Below are 11,405 nucleotides of genomic sequence, written 5' to 3'. Positions count from 1 at the left end.
GAGGCCAAAAATCGTACTTGCTTTTGTGTTTATATCATACTTAAACTGTCGATTCATTTTATGAAGAAACACTTACCAGTTTATGAAAACTTTTAACAGTTTGTGAAACCTTTTACCAGTTAATTAAACCCTTTACCAGTTAATAAAACCCTTTACCAGTTACAGTGTGGCAGTACCCATTACCGGTTGGTCAGCCTCTACCAATTACAGTTAGCCCATACAATGTCACATTACCTTTTAATAGTTGATCAGCCTTGACCAGTTACAATACGCCCATAACAATGTAACATTACCCTTTACCAGTTGAGCAGCCTTTACCAGATACAGTTGGACCTTTCAACGTGACATTACCATTTACCAGTTGATCAGCCTTGACCAGTTACACTAAGCCCGTACAATGCGACAATATTCTTAACCAATTAATCATCCTTTACCGGTAAAAGTTAGCCCTTACAATGTGCCATTACCTTTTACCAGTTGAGCAGCCTTTTTTACCAGTTACAATACCCCCATACAATGTAACATTACCCTTTACCAGTTGAGCAGCCTTTACCAGTTACAGTTAGTCATTATAACGTGACATTACCCTTTACCAGTTGATCAGCCTTTACCAGTTACAGTTAGCTCTTACACTTACAACGTGACATCACCTTTTACCAGTTGAACAGCCTTTACCAGGAACAGTTAGCCCTTACAACGTGACATTACCCTTTACCAGTTGATCAGCTTTTACCAGTTATAGGAAGCCCTTACAACGTGACATCACCCTTTACCAGTTGATCAGCCTTTACCAGGAACAGATAGCCCTTACAACGTGACATTACCCTTTACCAGTTGATCAGCTTTTACCAGTTATAGTTACCCCATACAACGTAACATCACCCTTTACCAGTTGATCAGCCTTTACCAGGAACAATTAGCCTTTACAACGTTACATTACCCTTTACCAGTTGATCAGCCTTTACCAGGAACAGTTAGCCTTTACAACGTGACATCACCCTTTACCAGTTGATCAGCCTTTACCAGGAACAGATAGCCCTTACAACGTGACATTACCCTTTACCAGTTGATCAGCTTTTACCAATTATAGTTAGCCCTTACAACGTGACATCACCCTTTACCAGTTGATCAGCCTTTACCAGTTACAGTTAGCCCTTACAACGTGACATCACCCTTTACCAGTTGATCAGCCTTTACCAGGAACAGATAGCCCTTACAACGTGACATTACCCTTTACCAGTTGATCAGCCTTTACCAGGAACAGTTAGCTCTTACAACGTGGCATCATCCTTTACCAGTTGATCAGCCTTTACCAGTTACAGTTAGCCCTAACAACGTGACATCACCTTTTACCAGTTGATCAGCCTTTACCAGGAACAGTTAGCTCTTACAACGTGACATCACCCTTTACCAGTTGATCTGTCTTTACCAGTTACAGTTAGCCCTTACAATGTGACATAACCCTTTACCAGTTGAACAGTATTTTCCAGTTACAGTTAGCCCTTACAATGTGACATAACCCTTTACCAGTTGATCTGCCTTTACCAGGATAAGTTAGCCCTTAAAACGTGACATTACCCTTTACCAGTTGAACAGTTTTTTACCAGTTATAGTTAGCCCTTACAACGTGACATTGCCCTTTACCAGTTGATCAGCATTTACCAGTTACAGTTAGCCCTTACAATGTAAAATTACCCTTTACCAGTTGATCAGCATTTACCAGTTTCAGTTAGCCCTTACAATGTGACATTACCCTTTACCAGTTATTTAGCATTTACCAGTTACAGTTAGCCCTTAAAACGTGACATTACCCTTTACCAGTTAATCAGCTTTTACCAGTTACAGTTAGCCCTTACAATGTAAAATTACCCTTTACCAGTTGATCAGCATTTACCAGTTACAGTTAGCCCTTACAATGTGACATTACCCTTTACCAGTTGATCAGCTTTTACCAGTTACAGTTAGCCCTTACAATGTAAAATTACCCTTTACCAGTTATTTAGCATTTACCAGTTACAGTTAGCCCTTACAATGTGACATTACCCTTTACCAGTTAATCAGCTTTTACCAGTTACAGTTAGCTCTTACACTGTTACATTACATTTTACCATTCAAACATAATGTTGAATAAGTATACGATTATTAATTTTGTACATATACAAACTATAACATTGGCATGAATCAGTTTCAGTGCATATTTCAGTGCATTTAACTATTCAACTCCATATTCACGAAGGATTAAATACGGACTAAATATTCTCCAAATGCATTTAATGTAGGTCCAAATCTTCAATTATGAAAATGCAGAAAACCATGGCCTCCATAAACAACTTGAGTCCCCAATTTGCATTAAGTCCCCATCTGTCAACCAATGTCCAAACAAGCGAGTGAAACCCGAAATTTGAAGCTTTTATTATCTCCCAGCAAGACCAGCACAAATCAAATTTAATTTCGGTGTAAGGCTTTCTGTGTTTCTGTATTGAACTTCGTGGGAAAAGTCAGTCACAGTGGTTTCTTGTTACCTTTCTCGGGTTTGTGAAAGCATTTCAATCGAAGCATTCGGGCACTGGTGTCCGAAGTAGCGGACACAATCGTTTAATGGGTCACTTGTAAAAACAATACGAGGTTGTCGTCTTTCTTTGCTCTAATGGGACTGTAAATAATATGAACCATTTTTAATTGAGTTTACTCTCACCATTGTCTGCATACAAAGACTAAAGTTATGGAATGGCAGTCAGCTCTTTTCTCAGCATGTTTTGCTAAGTTTCTGTACATGTCTACTTCGACTAAATTTAGATCTTTCTTACGCTAAGGCATTGGGTACATGAGATATGATTTTAATTAGAATGATGCATGCGATGCATATAGGTTTTTTTTGCTTGTTAAATTACCAGCATATTTCTAGAACTTTCTCTGTTCATTGTGCTGAGAATTTTACTTACGTTTAACTAACGTTTTACGCAGGGGGCCATCGCATTAGATAACATGGGGGCTGGGCGCTATAATCTTTAACCATTTCTGTAAATTAAAACAACCATGACACATACATGTATTACATGTATACATACAAGCATTTACAGAAAAACAGGAAACTTTTCTGACGGATTACAAATCTTAAAATGTTTCCAAGACAAATATCAGAATGGCAAGAAAAACAGTGGGAGACCTCACTTTGCACCGGGATTTGATTAAACTCCGTAACTTGCAGGCGAGATCAATAGAAATGAAATGGCTGGCGTAATCTCCGGGAAATATGAAACAGGGCTTGGCTTGTAAAATGTCTGAAAGTTGCGTAAATATCTGCAGAATTGATACATCATGAGGACTTTAATGGGGTTTGGTCTTCTCTTTTTAACTTGAACGTGGGTGGGTATGATAAAAATCTCCATTATGACAAGTATGTTTGATAGTGATGGGCAAGAGGCGAGCGTGGTGTTCGTGACAGAAGCTTTGTTGAGGAGATAAACAATTATGGAGTACGGCTCAAACAGTTGGGGAGTGTATAATACAAAAACAGTAGCAACAACAACAACATCAATCCAACAACAAAAAAACAACAACAACAGCGTCAGCCGTCAACAACAAGAAACCGCCAACACCACTACCATCATCACCACCTACGCCCCCACCACCACCACCACCACCACCAACAACAACAACAACAACATCAACAAACCACCACCAAAAACCCTTACCTACAACAGCCAACAACATTACCACAACCACCACCACCAACAACAACAACAGCCATCTGCAACAGCCAACAACAACTACAACATCAATAACAACAACACCAACAGTCAATTTCAACAGCCAACAACAGTCAACAACAACAACAGCAGCCGAAAACAACATTTATTACATTGTTGTTACCATATTAAATCGCCACAACAACCGATTTGTACCATTGGAATAAAATATAATTCTTTTGAAACACTACCGATAAAAAAGCAGGAAAAAAGTCCGTAAAATAGTGATCAAATGCAGCAGATCTATGCAACAAGATTGTCGGTATGTTTATAGAAATAATTGAAACAAACGTGGTCTACAGATTTGCAATTTGAAATTTATTGCAATATCTGGTTCCTCTGCGGAGAATGAATCATTGTCTAAGATTGATACAAAATTACCTTTATTGCGTAAACAGGAACCAGTTGATTTTATTTCACATTGTATTACCAGAAAAACACAGACTTCCAATTCCACCATGCGTAATTAATCTATATTTACGTCTAATTTTTCTGACATATTTATTTCCTTTTAATCCAAATTTGATTGGCTCAAACTTGGCACGTGTTTTTGTGATTCCGATAAGCTAGTTGGCTGTCTGCCTGCCATGAGGCCAGCTTCCAGGAAACTGTTTGTGTATTTCGAAATAATAGATTACCCATAATATAAACACCGTTCTAGAAAATGATTTCAAATTCGTACAATTCTTGTTAAAACACCCTGGCTTTTCTTCTACTTACAAAATAAAGAAAAGCATTGCTTAAATGTTATTTCTCACACCTGAAGATACGTAGGTCATACTATTTGGCCATGCTGGAAATCCCAAGCATGCGCACAATCAAAGATAAAAAGTACCAGTAACTAAAAAAAAAAAAATCCCAAAAAAGCAAAAAAAATATCACGTTCAGAAATAATTGAATGCTGACCACACAATAGAGTCGGTGCAAACATAAATGGTAGAACGGGAAACCAGAGATAAGCATTGTTTAAGTTTTGCCTTATTTATCAGTCGGATGTTTTAAAAACAGTCACGACCCCATCTAATGTTTCATTAGAACATATAATCATTTGAAGGCCATGGTGATGTATGAGTCATAATGCTTTTTAGCTGCACTCTCACGGATTGAACGTTTTCTTACAACTTTTTATTTCATTGTTTTGTCTTGTTCAGAACAAGCTATTTTTGCGAATGCAGGGGAACCAGTGATATAAGACTGCTGACAAAAAATCAGATCGCAGGTTTTCATATTTATGTTCAATGTTTTATGCATTTTTCTTAAAGCTTTTAGGGTTTTAGCCACAGAACGTAAATTTTAAAAACTGCGATCTGATATTTTGTCATCAGTCTTATATCTCTTCTTTCCAGATATTTACGCACAAATTGTTTTATTTCAAGACAAAAAAATAAACTCAAATTGTAAAAACGGTCAATCTGTGAGAGCGCAGCTTTAATATCGTCATTTGATACAGAATGGATATTATTTCTCACGAAAGTAATCATTTTCCTAAGCATCAGAAATAACCTCCGTCTAGGTCAGTCTGTTACAATATGCCGTGGTACATTTCCAGGACAATATACGACGTATATTGGAAAAAAACAACGTACCAGGAACCATTGTAACTAGCAGAACGTAGAAAACAGCAAATAGATTCAATCAAACTTTTCCTGCCTTCTGGAATCAATCTTCCATCGCCGGACAGCAGTAACATTTACGGCCGAATGTCATGTTCTCCCCGCGCTAATTGGCGATTTTAATGCTAGATCAATTTATTTATCTTCCCCATTAGGCCGGAAGCTGGCACCGGCGGGCCGGTATCGACTCTGAAGCACGGGAAACATCGATTTTATGTCACACTTGGGCAGTCATTAGCGCAATTTGTGGCCATTTTGGGCGGTAATGGCTGCGAAACTGTAGACGGACGTATGTCATGAAATATCAGATCGGGAATGTATTGTAACAAAGCATATGAAATGCATCTGTAATACAATATATAATGTATGTGGGAGCGCCAATGCCGACTGCACGCACCCAAATACCGAAGGCTCAGCCGCAAGACAGCCGTTACTTTTAAATGTATCGGTTGACGATTGTAAATATATACTAACAAAGATAAATAACAGAAAAAAAGATATTTTTTTTAAATACTACATTATATTGTGTAAACACTAGCTAACTGGGCCAGCCACTGTTTTATCTACCGCTTTACCCGATTTAAATCAATGACGGCCTACTGCTTATTGCCTGAAATAAATGTATTGAAACACTTGAAGAAATACTGCCTTCTCATCGGACAAAATATAATGCTGATCACTAAACCGGGCTTGCGCTTTCTCCTCGGTATGTACGAAAGTATTTGTTCAATGTTCGTGAATCAATGACAGCATCTTATGTTCTAGTGTTCGAAATTATATGTTGTTCAATTCAATGGATTGCAGTACTTTTCAAACTTGCTGAAAATTTATTTTGTTGAATCAGCTGTCAGTGGCTAACGATTTTAATCAAGTGAATCGTATATTTAATCAGGGGCTGGGTCAGTAGACAGAGTATACTCTCAGACCAGGTTTAAGGATTTATTGATAAATTTTGCATTTACCAAATAAATAGGCCAAGTCTATTTTTGGTAAGTGCATACTAACACGGACCTCTAAACCAAATACATGGTGTATAGGGCCGTGATACTAATAACTACTAAATATGGTAATAGTCTGCACTCCTTTTCCGAATATTCACATAATACATTGCGTCTACACTGCATTATCTTTTAGCGATAATCTATTTTCTGCATTGATTATATCAGTGCTTTTTGCAACCTGTTCCTTTACTGCATCGGGTTTATTTCCGACGTTGAAGTATTAATTTCCTTCGTTCTTATCGACATGATAGTTAATACAACACTGTATTGTTACTTGCCCTACTTATCAGATATTGTCATTGGTCCAAATTTAATTCATTCATATAAGATGGCATTTATGAGTCGGCGAGCTACAGTGTATGCACGCACAGAAATTGCTGACATTTGTGAATTGATATTTGATCAGTGATAAAACATGCACGGTTTATTTGCACACTGCAAAGCTTTGGAGGTTTTTTTGTATCCGTGAATCGATGGCTTGCCATATTTGTAATGAATGAACGTGAAATTAAATTTGATGGGCCGTAATAAAAATGTCTCACATATTGAAATGTGCATAATCTGAATGAGTTGAATGCGTTTTAAAAGTTTGGTTTAAGATGTGCAGGTTTAAGCTGTCCCTCGCTAATAGCTACAGTCATGAAAATACAATATTTTTGACGTTTGGTCAGAATTCATAACGATGTTTTATTTGACTCTAATAATGATGATATACGGGCCTTTCGTTCCGTCAACAAATCTTTCAAAGGTCACAGGGGACACAAAAATTAAAAACAAATATGTGATATAAGTGTATCGACTTTTAGAACTCAAATCAGAGATGTTATGTTTCATTGTATATATATTGTATGTCATGTTTATATAGACATACGCCCCGTGACGAAGAACTGGCTGCAATTTTTCTGGAGACTTTCCTTATTTTTCAGCAGACGAGAATTTTTACAGACCACGTGAGTTGCATTTCCGGTGCCAAGACGTGTAATTACACCGGCGTCGGTTGCCAGCGTATTGTTTTGAATGTTGTTAAATGTCAGAGGTACCGACACGGGAAACTGATCGCTACTTCTTTCTCTATTCCGTGCATGCTGCAAAGTGTCATGAAATAACCAGTTTTCAAACACATGTATACATTCATTGCAAAATGTTTCAAAGCCATGGGAAATAATCTATGCAGCCGATGAATGATATTGTACATGCGTCGAACATGAGCGCGTGAAGCGTTGTTAGCAGACGACATTCCGCTGTTTCCCAGGGACCGTCTCAAAACATAGTTTTTGTTAGTTTAACGTTCCCATTTGATAAGGTTGGTGTTTAGTGAAGGTCAACAGGTCATCCAAGATCGATCACCCAGCGTGATATAAACCCAGGCCCGATAACAGAGGGGCTCTGGAAAGGGAAATTAAATAATTTGACCTCTACCAAGAGATAAAAAATGCACGATATGTTTTTAGATTTATCAATAAAAAACTAAAAAGATATCCCTAGTTTTCCAAATCATTCGTCCATTCCCTCAATTAAATGAAGATTCTGAACTTGATTCGTCTTCAAGCTACTGGTGTTACTACCAGCATGATACAAAAATGAATATACTAAATTTACTCTAAATTATACAACAGCAGACGTTAAATTGATGAACAAGTCAAGTCTAGTCAAATCAAGCCAATATTCGTTACTGCCACGTGTCATATTGACCAAATATTGATATACATACGCTATGTGTATTCTTTCCTCACAATACGATAGCATGATTATTTTTTCCGTATAAAATGATAGAAAAATATATTAATAATGCATTCAATTTTAAATATTCGTAAGAAACACGAAAACATTCTAGAAAATGAAAATGAATGCGAAATAAAATCACATAACTTGGAAGAAATAAAAATAAACGATACTATACTATAATTATAATGAAATAGTGAGCCAAATCAATCAATCTTACTTTAAAAAGACAGTAAACATAGATTGTAATAGTGTGTGTTTTCTGCATATCTCCCAAAGGCAGATTTCCAATCTTGGTGACTCAAGGTGAAGACTTATTCGAGTTACCTCCCCTGTACTGTCGGAGTCTTTTCTTCTAATGGAAGTCAGGAAATATCACTTACTATTTAAAGATATCAGGGGCGGATCCATGATTTGACGTGAGAAGGGGCGAAACTTTTTGCGCGCGCGCCGGGTGCACCCATCCCCTCATCTGGATCAGCCAGTGGATAATATTCGAGTTTTAGCGGAGGAGTTTATGGAAGGTTCCTATCCCCTGTCCGTTTTGGGTAGCACGCGTCTTCCCTCATTGAGACCAGCCCTCTGCCTTCGTAGAATTAAATGCTTAAGACTGCCAAATACTTTGATTAAACATTAATTCATAAATAAATACAAACCCTATATATTTGTCAGTTGAAACCTAAAACAACTTTAATTAAACTATATTTTCCCTATTATTTCTCAAATTCACACTGTTAATATTATTCATATAAAAAAAATTGTGACTTTTTCTCCCTTACTATCCTGTCCTTCTTCTGCTGAACTTTGTCCTTTATTTAACCTGGCTAAAACCGTAATTAAAAATTGCGTATATGTGAGAGTTCAGTTAAGGCATTATCATTTATCAGAGGTTTAATTATTATAAATCTAAATCTAGATGTGGTATGCATAGGATCATCACTCTGGTGAACGAAAATGTTTTGTGGCGATGTATAACCCCCCACCCCCCACCCCAAAGATTCTAACTTATTTAGAGTTTGCCGGTGCATTCATTAGAATCGATCTATACAAAGTAATGAAAAGAAAAAAAATCCTGGATAGTCATTGGCCCGCTCAAAAATGCACACCAAGTAGCAAGTTTGTTCACGTGTAAAACATTTAAAATACATTTTGAAACCATCTCAAACACCAAAATGTGTGTCCTAATTACATAACTACGGGTTCATGTGTGTCCTAATTACATAACTACGGGTTCATGTGTGTCCTAATTACATAACTACGGGTTCATGATGTTTTACACGGTTAATGTTTTAAACTTTAATCAAAATAAGAATATATACTACTTTGTTAAGATCATTTAAAAACAACCCTGTATGGAAGCGTATATAGTATATACTTATGATTTGTTCATATTGTCTTATCGACTTGTTTTTATTCCGAGTTGACGAGTTATATATGTTGACAAAAATAGTTGGATTCACTTTGTCGCATTGTCAAAAACGATGTTGTTATAACGTGATAAACTTTTTTGTCGACAGTTAATAACTGAACAAGTATACGAGACTTTACGTTATAACTCGGCAAGTCGATTACAAACAAGTCGACAGGACTATATGATCACACTATCAGAATATTCTGTATGCGATATACGCTTCCATAACTCTGTGGAATATTAACAAATTAACAAGACTACATGGTAACATTATACGAATATTGGTATGCGACATATACGCTTCCATATCTCTGAGTTACATCTGCGCTGTACGTGTACTCATATTGTTAAAATAACATCGCGAGCAAACACTTACCCTAAATTTTACTTCCAGCAATGATACCACTCACTTATTCTCAACTTTCTTCTCTTTTCCCTCTTATCTACATAAAAATGCTTTGAAAAATAAAACATTTTTAAGCTGCCAGGCCACCAACTTCACACCGATGGGCCGCTTGGCTGCTAACTTCACGCGGCGGTTGGCCTCCAGGCCGCTAGGTCGTTCAAACCGCTCGGCCACAAGGCCGCTAACTTCACAACGCTGGGGCCGCTAGGCCGCTAGGACTCCAACTTCACACAGTTGGGCCGCACCGCTAGGTCGCCATATTCACACCGCTGGGCCGCAAGGTCGGAAGGCCGCAAGGGCGCTAGGCCGCCAACTTCACACCGCTGTGCCGCCAGCCGCCAGCCGCCAACTTCACACAGCTGGGCCGCAAGATCGCTAACTATACGCCGACAGGCCGTTAACTTCGCGAACATCGTTACTAATTTAATTTATCAAATTTTCACCATAACTTTTAATATTTACAAAAAGTAATGCATTGTTAAGTCATTCGATATTTTCTGCAATGGCGTTGTCCTCAACCATTAAGTATTATTTTGGTATATATATATGCTTTTTCATTTCATTTTATTTGATAAAATGTTGTTTAAACTAAAAATACCTTTGCTGCAATAAATAAGAAATGCAATAAATAAGAAAAGACTTTAAAGTTAATATCTTAATATAAGATTTCTCCTCAGGCATTCTAACAAGGTTCTATATTTAAAATGTGTTGTTTCAGTGGATTGTCATGAAATAAATAATTCATAGAAATATTGCAATATGGGTCCGTCTATCAGTTTTGCGAAAATAATGACATGATTGAGTAAAAAAATACTTAAAAAATGTTTTGAATAAAAATGTTTTATGCTTTACATGATTCGCCATTGCCTCTCATAGATGTACTTGGTTTCAGGAAAGTCTTAGTTCGGATATTCAAATCAATTAAAAATATTCAATCAATTACAAAAGCCAGACTGGTATATAAACAACATAGGACAATGCTACGAGTACAGTGACATATATAATGTGTTCCTGCCCTTTTTGGGCAGAACTTCGGCCCAATTTCCCCTCCTGAAAAAAAAAATATTTCCACCCCACCCAGGTGAAACAAGATCGCCTATTTTAAGCATTGATCTCTAAGCATCAAGCAAATGTAGCAATGTAGTGCCATTCATGAATATTTCGATACGTTTGTTGAATAAAAGGTTTTATAACAAGTTGAACATTATAAATTATGTTAGAATTTACCCTTTATGCAAAACTAACGCTATCCCCCCTAGCAAATGGCCCTGCCACCATTCCCTTTAAAAGTTTGGGAAACACACTGATATTGACTATAAATCTAAATACATGTACGTATATTTAGTATGGGAAATACAAATAATTTGAAACATACGTACATTTCTCTTAATACGTGTACATTCTGTTAGTTTGTGGGGGGTTTTAAAGTAAAATATAATTATTGTAGCATAAATGCGTACGAGTATATATAGTCGACCATTTACGATCCCAATTTAAAGAAAC

Source organism: Mya arenaria, chromosome 1 (assembly GCF_026914265.1).
Source record: "Mya arenaria isolate MELC-2E11 chromosome 1, ASM2691426v1".
Lineage (NCBI taxonomy): Eukaryota > Metazoa > Mollusca > Bivalvia > Myida > Myidae > Mya > Mya arenaria.
The sequence above is the reverse complement of the archived record's forward strand: the minus strand, read 5'-3'. Positions refer to the sequence as shown.